At 42.2% G+C, this 19,874-nt stretch overlaps 1 protein-coding gene across 1 annotated transcript in view; it reads left to right on the top strand.

Moving 5' to 3' along the window:
- Window positions 1-16,120, top strand: part of LOC310753894 (tigger transposable element-derived protein 1-like) — a 657,443-nt gene extending 641,323 nt beyond the window's left edge. The window contains exon 3 of the mRNA XM_083595240.1: window positions 15,692-16,120. The gene's annotated coding sequence lies outside the window, so the exon portion shown is untranslated. The remainder of the gene's footprint in view (window positions 1-15,691) is intronic.
- The last annotated feature ends 3,754 nt before the right edge of the window (window positions 16,121-19,874 follow it).

Genomic DNA, 19,874 nt, shown 5'->3' with positions numbered 1-19,874 from the left:
GGAATATTAACTCTTTAGCTTGCTCCGCAGCAAAAGCCTTGAATTCTACTTCACAAGCTCTTCACCTTCTGAGTAAAGAACAGAGTGAATTGCGTCATGGACTCTTACAGAATCGCGCTGCAATAGATTATTTGCTAATGCTTCATCATTATGGTTGTGAACAAGTGAATGATATGTGTTGTTTTAATATTACGGACAATTCCAAGGCTATTCAAAAGCAAATTTCTCATTTGCAAAATCTCACACATCACATCAAACAGGACGTTGGACTTTCTGGCCTCTGGGATTCGTTTACCCAGTGGCTCACCGGCTGGTTACCAAATATGAATTGGCTTCGCAATCTTTTTCAATATGCTATTTTCATAATATGTATATTAATTTTGCTATGTTGTTTCATCCAGTGCATCCCTGGTCTCATACGCCTTTGGTTTCAGTGTTTTTCTCCTCCTCAGCCACCCAATAAAATTATTGCTGCCTACTTTACGAAATGGCAGCACCAACAGTAAACATTAGGGGAGATGTGGGCAGAATTATCTCGGGCATGCGCTGGCAAACCACGTATCCCGAGGTATTTTTTGTCCCATTCACTCTGAACTCACATAACAACATCGGTGGGCGGAATTATTTTGGGCATGCGCTGGCAAACCACGTATCCCGAAGTACTTTTGTCCCACTCACCATTAAATAAATAAAGAAAGGGGGAGATGCTGGGATGCTGGATGCAACAATCCTATACACGACTGTGACATGTTTGGGAAAGTCTTGCTTCTAAGTTTCGCTCCTGCACACAATACTGCACAAACAGTACTAAGACATTCACTCACCAGTTCAGCTCACATTGAGTTCAGGAAAACATTGTACCTGACTTGTTCTTAATGCATAGTTGACCACATCTACGGATGAATGCTATATCAATCACTAGTAAAAGTTTAATTAGGAGGTCTTCATGCCTGTGTGATTCTGTGTTCCCTTTCCCACCCTGTAATCCATTGGTGATTAATGTAATCTTTGCTTTGTACTTGTGTTGACCAATCAGCAATAAGCACATATGTGGCAATGCTGTAATATTCAATAAAAGGGACTCCCCGAGACTTGCTCGGGAGATGCCTCCCAGATGACACTCGCTACCTGTCTGTCGTTATTTCAACCCAACAGCAGACTCCCCAGAGCAGATTGAAACACCTCCTGGTTCTCAAACTCTGGCTTTACCTCAGACTGGCTGTCTTTAAGAAAACACGTTTCCATTGATGTTCTGACACCTTTGCAGTCTGCCATCTTGAACTTCTGCAGCAATTGCTCTATCTTTGCTCTCTGATTTAGCAAAAAACTGCCGTCTTGGTCTCTGTGAATTTGGACCCCTAGGTACATGCTCACAGGACCTAAATCCTTGAGTTTGAAGTGCTGTTTCAGCTTGCTTGCAAACTCCTGCACTTGTTTACCTGTCCTGGCAACTAATATAATGCCGCTGACAAAAATAAGAGCGAGTTCCTCCTGCTGGCCTGACCCCTTCAGGTACAGGCAGCTGTCTGCCAGACTCTTCTGAAACCCTAGCTTCTCCAGAGCTTCGTTGAGACATAAATTCTAATTTCTGGCTGGTTGTTTCAAGCCATAAATGGAATGGTGCAGTCTCTATACCAGACCTGGCCTATCACCCTCAAACCCTGGTGGAGGTAACATGTAAATCTCCTCGGGCACAAGATGTTGGACATAACATCATGTTTGCTGACTGGGAACAGTTGTGGACCACAGGTATGAAATTTACAGCATGTAATGCCTTAAGAGAAAATATTATGAAAATGATATATAGGTGGTACATGACCCCAGTCAAGCTTGCAAAAATTTACCATTTGCCTGATAATAAATGTTGGAAATGTAAAGAAACTGAAGGTACTTTTTTCCACCTTTGGTGGACGTGCCCTAGGATTAAGGCTTTCTGGGAAATGATTTATAATGAATTGAAAAAGGTATTTAAATATACCTTTGTGAAGAAACCAGAGGCCTTTCTCCTGGGCATGGTCGGCCAATTGGTGTTAAAAAAGGATAGAACTTTCTTTATGTATGCTACAACAGCAGCAAGAATACTCATTGCAAAGTATTGGAAGACGCAAGACCAACCCACTCTGGAAGAATGGCAGACGAAATTGATTGATTTTATGGGACTGGCAGAATTGACTGGCAGAATCCGTGACCAGGGAGAAGAATCGGCAGAAGAAGAATGGAAGAAATTCAAAGACTATTTGCAAAAATATTGTAATATTAAGGAACACTGAGTGATGTTGGATTGAAATTAAGGGGTTATTAGCTGTAATGATATAAAAGAATATGAAAAAATAGTTCTTTTTTGTACATAAGTAAAAGTATAAGTTACAATAATTTAAGAAGATGGATTGAAAATAAGGTTTATAGCTGTAATGCTATGAGATAAGGATTTGCTGGATGAATAATTTGAACTGGAATACAAGAAGGGGAGGTATGAGGAGGTCAAGGAAATATGTTATTGGAAAATATGACATGAAATTTATGTGTTTTTAATATTTTTTTCTTTTTAATCTTTTTTTCTCTTTTTTTCTTTTTCTTTTTGATTTGTATAAAATGGAAAATCTCAATAAATATCTTTTTTTTAAAAAAACCCATGTAAATCTCCTCCTGCAGCGGTGAGTTTAAATAGGCAACATCAATGCCAAAATGAGCGACCTCAGAACCTCTTTGTGCTGCTTTCGCCAAAAGCAATCGCACGGTCTCATTTCTGGCTGTGGGTGCGTACACCTGAGAATAGTGTAGCCCTGGTCACTGGCTGAAACCTCTTGCCACCAATCTGGCTTTATATTGTGGTTCTCCACATGCAGTGGGTTTTAACCGGTAGACCCAGCAACAACTCACTGCCTGCTGGTCAGCTGGCAGAGTTGTGAGTGTGAAGACTCCTAGAGACTTCATGGCACTAAGCTCTTTTTCCATGGCTTGCTGCCATTTGCTGGATTCTGCCTGAGGTAACTTCTGAACCTCAGCAAAGCTTTCTTTCTTTTTTTTTTTGCAGATAAATTTTTATTGGAATTTACACAAATAAACATATCAATATATACAAAGTTCATTTGAATAACTTATACATATTATGTCCACCAAATTATACAAAAAATAAACACCTTGTTTTAGGCTCTGCCGAGCCTTGGACTTCCCTCCACCCCTTTGGTAAGTGTCAAATCAATTCTATGGTCACGTAATTTATTTTTGATCTTAAATAGTAACCCCTTACTGTTAGAGTTGTTCTACCCCCGCTAGTGCCGTCTACCAATTAATTCCAATATACATCCAATATTTATTCCAGTCGTCATGAAATTTCCGTTCATCTTGGTCCCTAATCCTTGCTGTTATTCTAGCGAGCTCGGCATAGTTTACCATTTTAACTTGCCATTCACTTATATTAGGTATAACTTCCGTTTTCCAGTTTTGTGCTAACATGATTCTTGCGGCTGTGGTAGCATAAAGGAATAATATCTTGTCTTCTTTTTTAATTTCTTTACCCATCATTCCTAACAGAAAAGCTTCGGGCTTTTTGGGAAACGTGTATCTAAAGATTTTTTTAAGTTCGTTATATATTGATTCCCAAAAGCCTTTCACTTTGCTGCATGACCACCACATGTGGTAAAAATCACCTTCTGCTTCTCCACATTTCCAGCATCTTTTGTTTTTTAGCCTATACATCTTAGCCAATTTCACTGGCGTGAGATACCACCTATATATCATTTTCCATAAGTTTTCTCTCAATACCGTACACGCCGTAAACTTCATGTTATTGTTCCATAATTCAATCCACCTTTCAAAATCAATATTATGTCCGACATCTATCGCCCATTTGGTCATTACCTCCTTCACCTCTTCGTCCTTTGTGTGCCACTCCAACAAGATATCATACATTCTGGACAGAGTTTTATTCTTGCCTTCAATAACTTCCACATTAAACTTAGATTTTTTGTCTTCAAATCCTAATTTCTTTTTATCTTCTTTTAACAGATCATTTACCTGATGGTATTGCAACCAACTAGTAAATAAATTTTTTATCTCATCGTACGGTCTAAGTTTAATACCATGCTCTGTTTTCCTTGTAAGCTCTTCATACGTGGCATTTTTTCCTTCCATATTAATTTTTTTAATAGTTAACACCTCTATTGGTGAAATCCACCAAGGTGTCTTCCTTTCCAAAAGATTTTTATTTCTTTCCCATACTTGGTAGATTGGACCTCTGAAAATATGATTTAAAAAGCCTCTATGCACTTTTACTTTTTCATACCACAGGTACGAGTGCCACCCGTACCTGTTGTCAAAGCCTTCCAAATCCAAGATGTCCCTATTTTCTAGTCTTATCCAATCTTTTAACCACAATAAACATGCCGCTTCATAATATAGAGTTAAATCCGGTAGGGAAAAGCCCCCTCTTTCCTTTCTATCTACCAATATTTTCATTTTTATTCGCGGTCTTTTTCCTTGCCAGATATATCTCGCCAAGGCTCTTTGCCACTCTTTACATTGCTTTACACCTTTAAGTATCGGAATATTTTGAAATAAGAATAACATTCTAGGCAGGACGTTCATTTTAATTACCGCTATCCTCCCCAAAAAAGACAATCTCATTCTCTCCCAAATTTCTAAATCCTTCTTAATCTTCTTCCAGGTGACCTCATAGTTGTCCTTATATAAGTTGATGTTCTTAACCGTAATCCATACTCCGAGATACTTTACCTTCTTTGCTGTCCTAATTCCCGACCTTTGTTCTAAATCTACAACATCTTCTTTAGTTAAGTTTTTTACCAGCATTTTGGTCTTGATCTTATTAACCTTAAGGCCTGACACAGCACCAAACTCTTCAAATTTTTGTAAAGCTTCTTTTACGCTATGTTTTGGATCTTCTAATGTTAATACAATGTCATCCGCAAAAGCCTTGATTTTATGTTCTTTCAATCCTACCTTAATTCCTTTCACCTCTGTTGCCTCCCTCAATCTCTTATTAAGTACTTCCAACACTGTTATAAATAATAGAGGAGACAAGGGGCAGCCTTGTCTGGTTCCTTTAGATATATCAAAAAATTCTGACGTGGTATTATTTATTATAAGTTTTGCTTTTTGCTCATAATAGATAGCTTCTATACCTTTTCTAAATCTTTCTCCCATCCCCATCATTTTCATATTTTTCATCAGAAAACGCCAGGAGACGTTGTCGAATGCCTTTTCAGCGTCAATAAATACCAATGCCGCCTGTTTGTCTATTCTAGTATCCAAATATTCAATGATATCTATTACGTTTCTTACGTTATCCCTCAGTTGTCTCCCTGGTAGGAAGCCTGTTTGGTCTTTGTGAATTCTGTTGTTTAATACCCTTTTTAGTCTTTCTGCCATTACGTCCGCGAACAATTTATAATCGTTATTTAATAACGAAATCGGTCTATAATTTTTCACCTCCAAGGAGTCTACGTCTTTTTTAGGTATTAATGTAATAAAGGCCTCCTTCCAGGTATTAGGAATCCTTCCCTCTTTTAGGATATTATTCATCACATCGCATAAAACTGGACAGACTTCCGGGACGCCGCAGCCACAAGAAGGAGCGCGAGGCTACCCTCCGGGGGGGTCTCGAACAACATGGAGGTCTAGAGGGGTTACAAAGGCTCTGTGAACCCTAAAACCTCGGGAGGATTATCCTGGGGGACAGAGTACTCAGCGAAGCTGCCTGTGCTCGCCTGTGTTGCCGGCGTTTAACAGGGCTGGAGCAGCAGCGTGAAGGGGAAGTAACAGTCTCCATGTTGTGAAGCCTCAGGCTCCGTGTGAAAGCGGCGAACCTCCGACAGCAGTTAAAAATGCTGGGAAATAGCGACTAAGAAAAATATTGGAAAAACAGTGCAAGCTACGGAGGTGAAAAGGTGCAATTAAAGTTTAATTAAAGAACTCAGCGGAAAAGAACAACGGGGCGAAGGAGAAGGAATCCATTACCGGCGGTAAGAGAAAATGGAGTATAGCGGAAGACTGGGAGAGAGAAAGTAAGAAAGTAAGAAAGTTGCCGCTAAGTGGGTGTAGAGGAAAGACCTCAGATACAAAGTAAAAGTGTCTGAGGCAAAAGTAATTTTGAAATACTTTAATGGACTAAAGAGTAGGAAAAGGAAATTTTCTGCTTCACCTGGTCGGAGAACGTTGTGCTAGCGAACAGTTTGGGAGCATATCAGCAGATCTCTTACACCTAACTATGCTGCCTGCTGCATTTGAATGGGGACTGATTTGAATAGCACGCAAATGCTACTTTAGTTACCCTTTCCATTTATTACTTTGTATAAAAAAGGACAGAGGCTGGTAAACATTTATGCCAGTTTTATGGTCTGAAAATTTAACAGAAACAGGAGGAGGGGAGTTGTGGACAAGTATCACCGGTTAGACACAGCGGCACCTATTGCGCCATTTCCCCCCCCATCTCTTCCTGTTCAAAAGAGAACTAAATTACTGTTCAAGCAGGAATATGGAGGTCAAACTTTAGAGGGATCTATCGCTATAGAGAAAAGCGATTGGGACAGTTTAACAGGACTCTCCGTGACATGCAGAAAGTCTCTCTTCGTGGAACATATCTTGGTTCGACCCTGCTTCACCCGCCTGTGTCTGCGCTCGGACTGAGTCTCGCCCCATACTTCTTCCAAAAGGACAGAGCTTTAATTTGGGACTTTCTACATTTGCACCCATAACTTTGGCAGTTATTTCCCTCCTGCATTTCTCTCCCCTACTTTCCTTTAATCTCCTTTATTTTTTTCCGCCCCTTAGGGGTATGTTTCCGGTCATTTTTGGAGACGTAGGATCTACATACACCCCCCTTTATTTTGTTTCTTACTGCCCCTTTTTGTTTCACTCCTTCTTTGATTGTGTTTAATTCTGCGTATTTGCTCTCCCCCCTAAAAAGTGTGACTACTGAATATAAAAGAATAGCTGCTTGGGATAGTGGGGAGGGAGGCTCCCGGCTGAGGAAACACACGGAAAAGAAAGAGACTTGGAAGAGTAATAAGGCGCCACCGTGTGGAAACAAAGGAAATAGTACTAGAAGAATTTAAGAAATCAACGGGAGGAATAGAGAAACCCAGCAGCTTCCTCAAGAGACTGCTAGGGGGGGAAAGAGACTTTAATTATTAGCTAAAATAAGTTGTTATACAAAATGAAAAAGGGTGTGGGAACGCCAGCAGAAAGGAGGCCATCTAGACAAGAAGATGGGAAAGAGGGGAAAGAAATTAAGGACTATGACAGTTTAATGGCGGAAATAAGGAAAGAATTTAAACATAATGAACAGTACATTGAGAGAAAGCTACTGGAAGTACAGGACACCTTGGATAAGAGATTGGAGGGGGTGGTGGGAGAATTGACAGGGAAAGTTAAAGATCTATCGGTAAGAGCCAAAGCACTTGAAGACTCAATGAAAAGGATGCAAAAGGAAACAAAAGATAGTAAGAGGGACCAGGACAGGATCAAAATAGAAGTCAAGGAGATAGCAAAAGTGCAGGAAGAATTGCTGGACAGTATGGCAATGACTCAGATGAGACAAAACCAATCAAACCTGAAATTTAGAGGGATTCCGGAGGAACCAAATGAGAATATAAGATCTAAAATGGTTAAAGAGTTAGCAATTTGGCTAGATAGGAAGGAAGAAGAGATAAGCTACTGTCTAGTAAATATCTTCCGGATAAAAACAAAATCGGCTAAAGCTAAGGGGAAAAAATTGCCAGGAGACGTTTTAGCCATGTTTAACTCCTTGGATTTAAGGAACGAAATACTGAAACAGAACTATAGTAAAAGGTTAAACATTGAAGGAAATTCAATTATCATATTTAAAGAGATCCCCTCGAGGTTTCTTCGAAGGAGAGATATTTATAAGAAATTAACTAATCAGTTGAAGAAGAATGGGATCTTATATAGATGGGAATTTCCGGAAGGTATTTCATTCTACTTTAAGGAAAAAAGATTCAAACTGTCCAGCTCCTTAGAACTTGAAAAATTTGCAAGAAGATACGAGAAGGAACTTGGAAGGATGGCGGGGTGGGGGGAAGTGGGGGAGCGGCCGGGGGAGGGGGGTGGGGGCGGAGGGAGTGAAGAGGAAGAGAAAGAAATAAACTCAGCAGAAGAGAGGGAAAGGGAAGAAAAAGAAGACAAAGAACAGTAGGTTTAATAAAGACTAGAGAACTTTTAAATTTTGCATAACAGATGGCTTTAAAAACACTGTCTTGGAACGTGAATGGGTTAAACAATAAAAATAAAAGGAACCAGATTATGCATATATTGTTAAAAAAGAACCTTGATTTAATCTGCCTACAGGAGACTCATGTAACGAAAAAACATAAGAGAGTTTTAAGTAATAACAGACTGGGGTTGGACTTTGTGGCTGCGGATAAGGTTAAGAAAAGGGGTGTGGTACTTTATATAAAGGAAAAACTTGATCCAAAACTGTTGTACAAAGATGAACAAGGGAGACTGATAGTAGTACAGATAGTGTTCCATGGAGTAAAAATAATTGTTGTTGGAATATATGCACCTAATGAAAAAAAGTCAACTTTTTACCTTGAATTAGGTAATAAGTTAGTAGAGTGGATGGATCAAAAAATGATATTGATGGGTGACTTTAACGGAGTGGTATCACCAAATTTGGACAGGTCAACAAAAATCCAAGTGACAAAAGAAGGTAAATTACCGCGCACTTTCTTCGATTTGGTAGATAATATGGGTCTAATAGATGCGTGGAGATTTAAAAACCCCACTATAAAGCAGTACACTTTTTTCTCAAATTCAAACCAGAGTTGGGGGAGAATAGATAATATTTGGATCTCGAAGGAACTGACACAGAGTCTAATTAAGTCTGAAATTCTCCCGCAAACTTTATCTGACCACAACCCGGTATTTATAGAGATAAAGGGTAAAGATGTTACAGTAGGTAGATGGAGAATGAACGAATATTTATTTAATGATCAAAAGATAGTAAACAAGGCAAAAGAAACAATTGAAGAATACTTTAAGCGGAACCTAAACAAAGAAACTGCGATAGAAACGGTTTGGGACGCAGGAAAAGCAGTTATGAGGGGCTTCCTAATTCAGAAAAATTGTCACTTGAAAAAAGAAAAAGAGAAAAAAAAGGAGGAGGTCTTAATACAACTTATGGAAAATGAAAGAAAATTAGTCAGTAAACCTGGGGAGGAGACTATAAAGCAAAATATAAAAATACTACAAGCCAAATTTTCCATGTTAGTCAATCAGGAGATAGAATGGAAAATTAAAACGATGAAACAAAAGAATTTTGAATCAGCCAATAAAATAGGGAAATATTTGGCATGGCAACTAAGAGAAAGGACGAAACAAAATACGATTTGTAAGATAAGAGAGGGAGATAGGATAGTGGAAGAGCCGAAAGAAATAAAAAGGTTATTCCAGAAGTATTATAAGGACTTATACAAAAGAGGAAACGAAACAGACTATGAAATAGAGCGTTACCTGCAAGAACATCATTTGCAACAGATCGCAACTGAAGAAAAAGAATTATTAGACCAGCCGATTACACAAGAGGAGATAAAGAAGGCCATAAAAAAGATGAAAATTGGAAAAGCGCCGGGGCCGGATGGCTTACCGGCCAAATATTATAAAATACTAAGTGACCAACTCAGCAAAGCTTTCTGGTTCACACTGAGCAAAACCAGCCCACACATTTGTGGCTGTGAAACAGTCAGGAGGTTTGCCCTTCATGGTGTGCTTAAAATGTCTTGGCACCACACTGGACTCCCCCTCTGACCCAGACGTGCTGGACTCTGCCTGTGAGTCCCTGGCGTCTGGTGAACCACCAAGCGACTTGCTGTGCTTGCTGTGCGTTCTTGGACTGAGCTTGGCTGTGGGAGACAATGGAGATCTACTGCGCCTGCTAGGCCTCGCCTGCAGAGATGAGAGTGCACTCTTGGTCTCTGGCTTCACCTCTCTCTTTGGAATTGCACCTCTCTCTCTGGCACTGCACCCTGGTGGTGGTCGGCAGCTTGGCCCGGACCGCCAGCAGCTCCTCCAGCAGGTGCAATTGGTTGATCCTCAGAATCAAGATCACTAAACCAATTTGTGAGCACTTCAGGATTCCTGTGAATCCTGTTCCAACCACTCTGCTCACAGAATTCTGTGCTCCTGCTGATTACCGCATGTGAGCGATCTCCACCTGGATAAGCAAACCTCCAGGCTTTTGACCCTGGCTCGTACCCACAGAAAATCATTTTGCGGGATCTAGGGCCACCATTTTTGTGCTGTTTGGGAATCAATATCCAAGCCTCCGCCCCAAAGGTACGAAAATAGTGCACCTTGGGTTTCTTGCCATGGAGCATAAAATACGGCATGTTCCCAACCACAGAATTATACGTCCTATTCAAAGTGAAAGACACAGTTTTTACAGCTTCGGCCCAATAGCATTTTGGCAGCCCTGGATCAAAGAGAAGAGCCTCCATGGCTTCTTGCAGGGTTCGATTCCTGTGCGCTGAAACTCCATTTTCTTGCGGGGAGTAAGAAGCTGTCTTCCTGTGCTTAATACCTTTCGCACGGAAGAAGCTTTGCAAACTAGACGCCATAAATTCTGTGCCTCTGTCTGTTTGAAAAGCTTTGACTCGGGTGTCAAACTCAAGTTCTACTGACACCACCCACTCTTTGAACTCCTTGGCTGCTTGCCCTTTGTCTTTGAGCGTGAAAATCCACCCCATCCTCGAAAAATCATTTGTCAGACAAAGAATGTATTTAGAATTACCCATACTTGCCACTGGCATTGGACCACAGAGATCCGCATGCACGAGCTCAAAAACCTGTTTGGTCACTCTCTCAGACCTTGGGTAATTGGCCGTGTGCACTTTGGCTTTTTTACAAGCTCTACAGTCAAGGAACTTAGAGCACTCCTTCATTTTGCAGCCATCAGCGCACTCTACCTGTTTGCGCACGTAACACCAGTTTGCATGCGAAAATCTTCTATGCCATACGTGCAGACACTGGTCATGAGTGGGACCGTTGGCACACTTTGCCTGTGCTTCCTAAGAAGCAACATCACCTGTTTCAGCAACCTGTGCCCCCTCAGAGGCATCATCACCTGTTTCCAGTATGTACAGCCCATCGTGGCCTCGTACCTGGACTTACTGCTCCCCATCTTTGGAGATGGTGCATGCCTGGTTACCAAAACGGACCTGAAAACCAGCATTGTCAAGAGCAAAAACAGAAAGTAACCCACATTTCCTACACATCAATACCAGCTTTTAAACAAGGCATAAAAACAACACCAGCTTTTGAAATAGCTCTCTTAGTCACATCAGCCAATGTAACTGTTGTCCCATCTGGAATTTGCCAGCAGTTCTGCAACTGGCTACCGGGTGGAGCTAGATGCCTGCTGGCTCCACTATCAATTATCCAATGCTGTTTACAGTTGGCTGCAGTCTTTCCAACAAAAGCATATGCAGCTGCCTTTTGATGTGTTCCTGTATCGCTGCCTCTGCCCCCTCTCGCAGGGCCTCTCCTCCCACGACGTGCTCTGCCTCTTATCTCCTGGTTGCCATGGGAGACGGCCTTGGGGCAGTTTCTCCGCAGATGTTGGTCTGAATTGCAGACGTAGCACCGCTTTGCTGCAAAGGCATGCACAGTGCTCCCAGCGTTTTCTGCACTCCCACTCCTGGGCACAGGGCAACCCCCCTTCGCAGCTTTTCCTTTCTCTCTCAGCCTTTTATCCTGTTCATCCTGCAACCTGCCCGACACAAGCTGTGCTGCAGGCATGGCTTCCAACGTGAGAGAAAGTGTCTCATAGCTGGGGTCTAAAGAACTCAGCAATATGTAAACTTTATGCTGCTCTGTGAAGAGAATCTGTAGTTGCCTCAAACGGATGAACAACACCAGCATGTGGGATATGTGCTCTTTCACGCAGCCTCCCGGTTGCAAACGTAACTCAAACAGCTGTCTGGTGACATGAATCCGGGCCCCAGCCATATCCCACTGATGCACACGTTGAAGGGCCCCCCAGATCTCGTGGGCATAGGTGGCGTGGTCAGTGTGAACCATCTGAGCCCCATCAATGGCCATGACCAAATGAGCAACAGCTCTCTGGTCTCTTCTCAGCTCTGCAGCTGCAGCAGCTACAACTCCATCTGCTGCCCCTGCCAGGGCCTGTACAGGTGGGTTCTGCGTACAAGTCCAAAGGCCTTTAGCAGTTAACAAAACCTGCATTTTCTTGGACCAGTCCACCCAGTTCTTCCCCGTCAGCCTTGGGAAGGCCACCATAAAATTTTCCTGAACCTCTGCCATTTTTTTTCTTTCTGGGGCTTGTGTTACTTACACGGCTGCTGCTCTCTCCAGCTTCCAGCTCTCAGCTCCCAGCTCTGGAAAATGGCTTGCTTTCACCAGTGAGTTTCTACTGCTCTGTGCCTCAAGGCATGGCACAAAACAGGCCTCTAGCCAGACTTTTAAGCTGCCGGCTGCAGCAGACACACAGACCTCCCGTCCTGGCCATCAATCACCTCAGGACACGCTACCATTAACACGTTGCTATCTTGGCCATAACATGTTAAAGTTTGTAGATGGTAAATCCTTTGACCCACGGAGTCTGCTGCCCGGCACGGCAATTGGCCTGATTTATGAGCTGGTCTGACGTTTATGGCCGCCCGCCCGCTTCTTCAGCATGCTGCCACACTTCGCAGTTGTCGGCCGTTGCAGAGTTCGTACGCAGCATAAATGGCTTGGTCTGTGTCAAAGTGGTGTCTCCAATAAATCAACTTGACACCAGTGCTTCTATTCTCCCAAAGATGTTTATTCAGAAGCATAAAGAAACAGAAAAGAAACCGACAGAATCAAGCTGCATGCTCTCAGAACGAAAGGAAAAACCCGGATGATATGGGCAGGCACCCAGTGAATAAGAACGCCTTCTGGAGTGTTAACTCTAAACTGTCCAGAACCTCAACACTATTATTAGTGAGGAAAAGGTCAGGATTGTAACAGAGAGAGAGAGCGAGAGAGAGAGAGAGAGAGAGAGAGAGAGAGAGAGAGAGAGAGAGAGAGTGTTGTTCAACATTTCTGTTTTCTCATAATTATTATCAGCACAAAGTGGGGTCAGGAATGCAGCCTGAGAAAGTGTGTGTTTGTTGCTCAAGTTTGCTGTTGTTCTTTCATGACATTTATTCAATGCCCCATTTACTTTGCAGGAGATGTTACAATTGCTGCCATCTGTCTGTCTCGAGGGACAATTGAGTGTGCCTCTGGGGGTGAAGTAATTGGCTGTGTTAGCAGCTCCTACTGCAAAAAAACCTGTTGCGCGGACAGGCGGAGACCCCCCAACCCTGGGCGACACCCGTGTGGAATAATGACTCAAGACAACGTCTTATGGGATTAAAATTTGGCAACAACTTTATTAAAACTTCAGATGTAGGGAGACCTTGGCTTAGGCATTGGGCGTTTAACCCTCCCAGTCCCCAGCCGGGGATCTGGGGAACAGAATGTGTGGGGATTGGGCTGGCGCTGGAGAGAGCCCGCCCCCCCATTTCGCCAATGACAACCTAATGGCATATGGCCAATGACTCCCCTCAAAACAACCCCTTTAATTGGGGAACCCTGGGATCACCACAATGGGGGGGGGGCGTGGGTCACTGCTTCCCGCCCCCTCCCCCCATTTAGGGAAGATAGGCTAAAGGATTCTGCCCAAGGCCTGAAACCACCAAAGTTGTGATGTTTTGCTACGAGGAAGGCAAAACCTGCGAATGCAGGAAAATTCCTTTCTGGCCCTTCAACAGCAACCATAACGTAGCAGCGCCCGCATACCTGTGAAGAAAAGGTTAACCTGCAAAAGAAGGCTTAACTGAGGGAGGGCAGGGTGGAAGAAGCTCTGAAGCTGACTGAGAACTCCCAGGTAAGTTCCGCCCACTATTGTGTGAGCTGGGTGATCCCTCCCCTTCCCTGGCTAACTCTCTCCTGGCAACGCCTCCCCAGCTGGGATTGGGTAACTGGCAGAAGTAGGCGGCTACCTCCAGGTGTCCAGCCTGGGGGGGGGGGATCCAGGCTGTAGTGCTGGGAGCCGCATGGGATGGGGGAGGGCTGCATGCGACCGTGCAAAAAGCGCCCCCTGTTTGATGTGGGGAACAGTTATTTTCTCCCTCTGTGTGTTTGCATTTGCATGTGCATGTGTGCACATAACGAAGGAATGTACCTCCTGCATCTCCCCACCCCACACCTGTGGTGTCAGCTCCTCGGGACTATGCTCATTGTGCACCCCTGTCTCTGAAAGGACCTCATTTCTTAACTTTTTAAGAGCTAAGTGGCTGACTGAGGAAAAGCTCTTACAAGCAAAAGGAAGCTAAGTCATCTTGCAAAAATAGGAGACCTAAACCAAGTGTGGCCTGCAGACTGCAATGCTGGAACTGACTCTCTGTATCACTCAAACTCAAGACTGAAAATTTGAAAGCCTTTCTGAAGTCTGCAAACAGAAGCAGTGGCGTAGCGTGGGGGGTGCAGGGGGGGCCGGCCGCACCGGGCGCAACATCTGGGGGTTAGGGTTAGGGGGCGCAAATCCATGGGTTAGGGGGCGCAAATCCACGGGTTGGGGGCGCAAATTACTTGCCTTGCCCCGGGTGCTGACAACCCACGCTATGCCACTGAACAGAAGAACAGGGCATTTGACTTCACCTAGCAACATCATTGCCTGTTTATGATTGGAATCATAATTGAATTCCTTTTGAACTGTGTGTCATCATGATGGCCTTGACCGGTTGTGAGTTGTGAAGGCCGCTTCCAGCAAGGCCCTTTCCACCTGGCCTAGGGGGCAGGGCCCAGACACCAGCTCTACTAAAGAGGCTCCTGGTGAGACCAGAGGGACATCGCTAGGCCTGACAAGAAACCCAAACTATTGGATTCTTTTGCCCCATCTTTTTGTGCCTGCTAAACAGCCGTGTCATGCTTATGACAATATTTTATTCTCTTGTTAATTATGCTGTTTTAAATGTGCATTTTATATTTGACTTTACTTAGCAATGTTGGCTTTTGGGGGGGGGCAATGCTTAAGTTTTTTGTTTTGTTTTTGTTAACTGTGTTAAATATGTATTCTGTAGTTGACCTCCTTTGTAATGTTTTATTTTGAAATCTTTAATACTTTAGTTTTTTGTTAACTATGCTGCTTTAACTGTATACTCTATATTTGACATTCTTCAGATTGTTTTATTTATGTTTTAATATGCTGTAAACTGCTTGGAGATTTTTCTTGAAAATATAAAGTGGTATAGAAATGAAATTAATAACAACAACAACAACAACAACAACAACAATGTTCATTGAAATGTTGTGTCCAAAGACTGCAGCCGATGGAGAGATCACACCTCCCTCAACTTTCTATCAGATTATTTAGATTTGGTAAATAACACTGGGCAACAATTTTTTACTTTTTGAATGTTGTCTAGATTTCTACAAATGATTTAGAGTATTTTTGCACTGCTGAATCAGGAAATGGCATCCGTTTCTCTCCATCAGGTCAGGTTTTTGTGCTATGTTGATTTGAAAAAAATCAGATCTTGTGACAAAATCGATTACATTTTTGTGGCATTATCAGCTGATTTTTGTCAACACAATTGGCCAATTGGTTGGCCAATTGGTGTCAAAGAAGGATAGAACTTTCTTTATGTATGCTACAACAGCAGCAAGAATACTTATTGCAAAGTATTGGAAGACACAAGATCTACCCACCCTGGAAGAATGGCAGATGAAGGTGATGGACTATATGGAACTGGCGGAAATGACTGGCAGAATCCGAGACCAGGGAGAAGAGTCGGTGGAAGAAGATTGGAAGAAATTTAAAGACTATTTACAGAAATACTGCAAAATTAATGAATGTTAGAATGATGTTGGAATGAAGTTAAGTGGTTTTAGCAGTAATGTTACAAAGGAGTATGTAAAAATGGATTGTTAACAGGAGAGAATGTAAAGTTATAATATATTAAGATAAAGGATTAAGATAAAAACAAAGAGGGAAAGGATTTGCTGAATTAACTAACTGAACTGGAATACAAAAAAGGGAGGTGTGAGGAGGTCAGGGAAACAAGTAAATGAAAGACAAGACATGGAAAGATTGATTTGTTTTTAATTGTTTTTATTTTTCTGTATTTTGTATCTTTTTTTTTTTCCTTTTCTTATTTTTGTAATCTTTTTTGAAACTTTAATAAATATCATTTAAAAAAAAAAGATTTTTGTCAACACATATCATCCTAAATATGGTTTTAAGAGAAAAAAATGTTTTTCCAACAGCGTATATTGATTACCTGATAGAAACATCGATTACTGTAAACTGAATGGTGGGCATTGATAAAGGTAAGTACACATAAATTGCATGTTGCTTCACCATTTTTTCAAACTTCAGGGCTTGAACTTCCGTTTCTTTGAACTCCTGGAATGCTCAGCGGCAGGGAAGTCTCTCTTCAGAGTCCAACAGTAGTCAGCCATCATGACTGCGTCCCAGCGACCCTGATACCTGGTCTCCATCTCTTTCATGTCCTGATGGAATCTCTCCCCCTGCTCGTCACTCATTGAACCCAGGTTCTCAGGAAACCGGTCCATATGTGAAAATAGGTAGTGCATCTTGACGCTCATGTTGCAGCCCAGGTTTCTGAAAGCAGTCAGCATGTTGTTGACAAGTTCTGCGTAGTTTCTGGCCTTATTGTTGCCAAGAAAGTTCTTCACTACCAGAACAAATGCCTTCCATGCTTCCAGTTCCACTTCATTCATTGAGTTTCCGAACTCTGGATCTCTGATGAGCTGACGGATCTGAGGACCGTCAAAGATGCCAGCTTTCATTTTAGCTGCTTCTAAAATGCTCCACACAAGCGTACATGTGAACAAAAATGTAAAAAAACGACATGTGGCCATCGCTCAAAAACTTGACCTGATTGAGCAAAACCAATGTGATTTTTGGATTCAGCGCATCAGATTCGTCCTAAATCAACTGAAAAAACACAGACAACAAATTTGTTGTTGACCAGTGTAATTCTTATTGCTATTCTTATTGTATTGATTATTATAATTGATTTATGTAGTTCTGATGGTTTAGCTGCCTTGAGCATGAAAATAGAAAGGCAGGATACAAACCTAATCTAATAAAGAGCCCTCCTGCTCCTCCTCCTCCTGAGCCTGGGGCAGGACCGTAGCCTGAGAGACAGAGGGTTGCACAGTTCCCCAGTTGTTTTGGAGGAATTCCACACCACACATTTAAAGCTCTTACACCACTTTAAAGAGTCCAGGCTTTCCCTAAAGAATCCTGGGAACTGTAGTTTGCTAAGGGTGCTGAGAGATGTTAGATCTTCAACAAACAGAGGTTCCCAGGATGTGTTGGGTGAATCTGTGACCCTTAGTGCAATGGTTCTTGAAATGTGTGGTTGTGACCATTGTCCTCATAACAGTACTGGGGTTCGGATTGCAGTGTGTGTGTGTGTGTGTGTGTGTGTGTTGCAGAATGGTTTAATTAGCTCATTCTCCTCCTAGCACATCGTCTTCATTCAACTCTGGCTGTTGAATGAATGCTTTCTTATAATCATTCTTATGTTTAAGTGGGCTTTGGCCTCCTTCCAGACAGCAGCTTGAAAGGGAAGCAGAGGAAAACTCAAATGATGACAGAAGGCAGGGGCATCCAAAAACCAAGAGTTTTGGTTTGGATGTGATACTTTTAGAATTCCCCAAGCCATCCCGAAGCCCCAATTTCACTCGCCCCAATTTCACTCTGGTCCATCTGAGTATCTCCTTTCCACCTATGCCTCTCCTCCCAAAAAAATATTCACAATTAAGAAATCAGAAAACAACCCCCACCTCCCTTTCGACAGAACTAGATGGAATTATCAGACATAGCAACTCCTGCAGAGAGGATAAAACCAAAATGTTTCAAAGGGACAATTTATCAAACAAGATATCTGCCCATAGCTCAGTCAGTAGAGTGTGAGACTCTTCATCTCAGGGTCGTGGGTTGGAGCCCCACGTTGGGCAAAATATTCCTGCATTGCAGGGGGTGGACTAGATGACTCTTGTGGTCCCTTCCAACTCTACAATTCCATGATATCCTGTGAGGAGTAGTCAACTGAGTTTTACTCAGAATAGATGCGTCAAAATCAACACATCCACGTAATTTGTGCCCATCAATTTAACTAGGTCTGCTGTGGAAAGGACTGATGTTGACTACAACCCTGATGTTTTCTGATTACTTTATAGAGCGTTTCCCTCAATACCAAAAAATGGAGGCAGAGACAATTTACTGAATTTCAAAACCACCGAAGCTTTATTGAATGAACGAATCAATTTATTACAGTCACAAACCACAATATGGACTTATACAGAGATAGAGAACATGTAGATATATATGTAGGTTAAAATTAAAATCTATAAGCTAGAGCACAGTAAATAATACAGATGTAAAACAATTAAAATATGTAGTTTAAGACCTTAACCACTAATTTAAAATATGCATGTCAATGCTTTATTATAATTAAGGCAGGTAAAATAATTATTACTCTTAATATTATTCATTGCTATGAGGCTTCTTGAAGCAATTCAGAATACAATCAACATTAGCAGAACACTTTCCTTTACAAGGACAATTTAAAAGCAATAAAAAAGTAATATTGCATAGGAAAGAATTCTAAAACAACAGCAATGATCACAATTAGCAACAACACACACAATTAAACAGCAAGCAAAAATTGCCACTCCATCATTGCTGAGCCTTGAAACTTAGACTTGTGTCTTATCCCTGTAATCAAAATCGACATCAAGTATTATGTCATCTGGAAGAGAATGAAGGAGAAGAGAGATTAATTTATGCCACATTTACTGATTCACCAAATTTACCTGGTACCCATTCAACCATATTTACAATGAGGCTTTCAGGGCTGGGGTTTTATTTATGGATCCTGTCTTTCGTGGTAATGACTCCTTCCAAGCTTGCAGTTTGGCCCTGGAGAGAAATAGCCATGTTTGTGCTGTGGCAGGATTTCATAGCCACATGACCCAGGAGGTCTGCATCAAGCAAGGATGCTGCAGCTACTGAGTGGGCTCTCCTTAGTCTGGAAAGTGCGTCCCATGTCCCCAGGCTGTGGGTGTTACCTTCTTTGGGGCAGAAGTGAGCCAGCTCCAGAGGGACGAGAACATGCGGCAGAGAAAAGAAAAGGCAGTACTGGATCAGATGATTGATCTGATCCTAAACCCTCCACAAATAATGGGTACAAGAGAACATGGAAGCAGACCCAAGCCAGGGAAGACTTGCTTCCATCATGAGATGAGTGAGTTCTATTGCCTGGCCCCAATCCCTTGCCCCAGGTGACCTCAATGGGTCCTGCAGCCTACTAGGCAGAGGTGGAAGTGTAAGATCAAGGAAGAGGGCAGGAAATGTCTCCAGCCTTGTCCGGCATCCCAGGGACAGACATTGTGTTGTGTGCCTGATACCAGACTGTGATTCCTACTGTGGGAATCCTTTCACAAGCCACTCTGGGAGCCTCTTGGGGCTGTTAAGGTGAGATTTATTTATTTTTTACTGTTTCATTAAATTTGCTTAGTAACATAACATTATTATATATATTCTATAAAACAAAGAATACAAAACAAAATTCATTCATACTACAATGCATAACTACATTACATTAATATATATGGCTTCTGAAAAAAGGCTTACATAACAAAATCAATTCAAAATACCATCTGGTTTACCTCCCCCCCTCCCTACCCACTCCAACCCCCCCCCCCGGCCAGGCCTCCCTTCTTCATATCTTTATCCATGTACACAGTCTGTTCATTCAAGCTTGTATGTTAGGATTGGCTTCCCCCCTTTCTTTCCAGTTCCTGTAAAATTCCCATTTATTTGTGTGGCG

The sequence above is a fragment of the Podarcis filfolensis genome (assembly GCF_964270895.1).
Source record: "Podarcis filfolensis genome assembly, chromosome: W".
Taxonomy (NCBI): Eukaryota; Metazoa; Chordata; class Lepidosauria; order Squamata; family Lacertidae; genus Podarcis; species Podarcis filfolensis.
The sequence above is the reverse complement of the archived record's forward strand: the minus strand, read 5'-3'. Positions and strand labels throughout refer to the sequence as shown.